The following is a 2778-nucleotide window of genomic DNA, read 5'->3' on the forward strand; positions in this document are numbered from 1 at the left end:
CTAGCTAGTAATGACTTCGCTGTTAGCTTAGAACTCTGTTTTGAATGTGAACATTCATTTACTGTGTAAATATATTGCTTTTAAGATATACACAATAATTCAGGCCATATAGAAAAGCTGTATGACCTGAACATGATGAAGTAAACAGATATCTGTCAYACAAACCCAGCCTGAATAACCACTGCTTAGCAAATAAGCTAACAGGCTAGCTTTTAGGAACTGAGAAACCAAACTTTGTATCATTTGTTTCAAAACATAACATTCACCACATTGAGATGATTTATGATTTTACTTTTCTACATATATTTTTTGTTTTGTTTTACAAAGGATTATTTATTGTTTAGTGGGATTTTACTTGATCAGAAATATGGAATTAAATCACCTGAACTGTCTTTGAAGCAGCTCAGCCTCTGAAATCATCAGTGTAACTTATTATCAGTATTAATACCAAAGCTTTTCTGAGTAACCACTGAACAAACAGATGATTAAAATACTCCTTATTGCAGTATCACTGGGCTGAGACCGTTGGTGGCTAGTGTACGACCAGCATTCACAACAGTTTCCAAAATGTCTCAAMATATTTCTGAGTCTCAATTTCTTCAAAAATCATAAATTTTAAAATGATGGCATATTTAGTCTCAACTGTGAATACCCTGTCACACTATAACATTTTACAAAACTTTTGCCAACTTATGAACAATTTGTAAATGACTTATAGGTTATATTTTCAGTCCAATAATTAACATTTCAATATGTAATTTCCCAAAAGAGGCTTACAGTAGATTTTTTGGATTTCATCTTCATCGTAGATATATTCAACATTAGACAAAATTTTCAGAAATTGTTTTAAATGTTATACGTGTCAAACATGAGGCCAGTGGGCTAAATGTGGCTCGCCACAGCCTTTTATGTAGTCCGCAAGAGCATCGATGTATTAATGTCTTCAAATAAGTGTCTGCTGCTTTAAAACCAGCATTGATCATAAACTACATCTTTTTTTTCTTTTACCAGCGAACTTACATCATCCCAGCACTAAGTGCACAGGGTTCAAAAATAGCCGTGTTGCGTAAAATCTCCATTTAGCTGCATTTTTTTGCCAGCTACTCTTGGTGCGGCCCTGTTGTACTGGGAAGTGGGGGCTTCCCACTTACAAGTCGTAAATTTAAACTAGAACGCACTTCCAGTGGGAATTCCCTGTCGGAAAGTGGGAGACACGTAGTAATTTTCAGTGTTTATAAGACAATGTTAAAACACTGTTTCTATGCATGAAGTACCACGTAGAGCTCTGTTAGTGTTTGATAGTAATTTTCAGTCACCAACAGCTGCAGCCCAATGACGTACTAGTTTCAGGCTTTAAGACTCAAACCATAACAAAAAAAATCTATTCTAATGATGAAAACTGATTGATGCACTCAATGAATACATTAAAAGACACTGTAGCTATTTACTAATCAAGCATGTCAAATGTTTTTTATATGTTGGAGCAAATATTTCATCATTTACTTTTTATATAATGAGGTGAAACACTGGGCAAAATGTATCAAATGAGTCTTTGGCTCTGTTGAAAAAACTGAAAGCACGGACAATGACACATTTTATAAACTATAAAACCAGTTTGACTAACCTACAGCAACCATCCTCAGATATGTGACTTCTCAGTAAACATGGGAACATTTGCAGAATGTTTGTTAAAGGTCAGTGAAAGGACCCGTCCACTGGTGTCACTGACATTTCTCAGAGGTTAYAGGCTGTGTAACCTTTCAGCAAACGTTTCTGTTTAGTGGGGATTTTCAGCTGACTAACCTGCAGACCAAGTACTTCCTGTTCCACTCTAACAACATCCGCACGGAACATTCATCGACGACGGAACAAGTTTATAAAAAATATATATACATGTCTAATAAATAGGAGACGAACCCATTGCACGGTGGAATACAGCTGTTTTCTCACATGCTTTTAGTCCATCAGTCTTTTGTGAAGYAAGTCTCTGTGCTGACAGGAGCAAGGAGCCGGTCTGTGGAGTTCACAACAYGACAGCGGTCTTCTCCTGAAGGATGGAACTGGGTGGAGCAGCAGCGGGTGGGGGGATGAGACCCAGGGTCAGATTTATCCTCAGCCGAGTGTCATTTTCACCTGCGGGTGGATACAGTTAGACAGGTTGTAGACTGACACAAAATGCAAATAAACAGTGGTGACTAACCAAAAYGTTAGCTTCACTAACCACTAATCCGCTAAACAAGAATCTTAGCTTTATTAATGCTAAACAGATATTGTGGAAGCTAACGCTAAGACAACTGTTACCAAGACTATCATGTTGTTAGTTTTCTATTTCTATTGGTTTATTTGTAGGTGGGCGGGATCATCCGTGGAAAATCGGCCAATCCAAACCAGTTGTCTAACTAGTTATACTTCCAATTTAACCCTTTTCTTCTTTCAGCCTCCTTTCATTTCATATATATATACACATACTGTATGTTGTGTATATCTTTTGTTCTTAATGTGTATAAAATTTTTGGTTTTAAATTAAACGAATAAAAAATTTAAAGTAAACTAAAACTAAACTTTCAGAATAAAAGCATTTCTTTGATCGAGTTTGTATTTTTATAAAGACTGTGTGTATACTCTATATTGTATGTTGTGTATATGTTTTGTTTTTAATGTGTATAAAATTTTTGGTTTTAAATGAAATGAATAAAAAATTTAAACTAAACTAAACTTTCAGAATAAAAGCATTTCTTTGATCGAGTTTGTATTTTTATAAAGACTGTGTGTATACTC

The 2778-nt window shown here is 35.3% G+C and overlaps 1 protein-coding gene across 1 annotated transcript in view; it reads right to left on the bottom strand.

The window, feature by feature from the left end:
• Nucleotides 1-1424: 1424 nt before the first annotated feature.
• phlda1 (pleckstrin homology-like domain, family A, member 1) overlaps nt 1425-2778 on the bottom strand; it is a 6501-nt gene continuing 5147 nt past the window's right edge. Inside the window, exon 2 of the mRNA XM_014015602.1 lies at nt 1425-2133. The gene's annotated coding sequence lies outside the window, so the exon portion shown is untranslated. The remainder of the gene's footprint in view (nt 2134-2778) is intronic.

This window comes from Austrofundulus limnaeus, unplaced genomic scaffold (assembly GCF_001266775.1).
Source record: "Austrofundulus limnaeus strain Quisiro unplaced genomic scaffold, Austrofundulus_limnaeus-1.0 Scaffold132, whole genome shotgun sequence".
NCBI classification, from domain to species: Eukaryota; Metazoa; Chordata; class Actinopteri; order Cyprinodontiformes; family Rivulidae; genus Austrofundulus; species Austrofundulus limnaeus.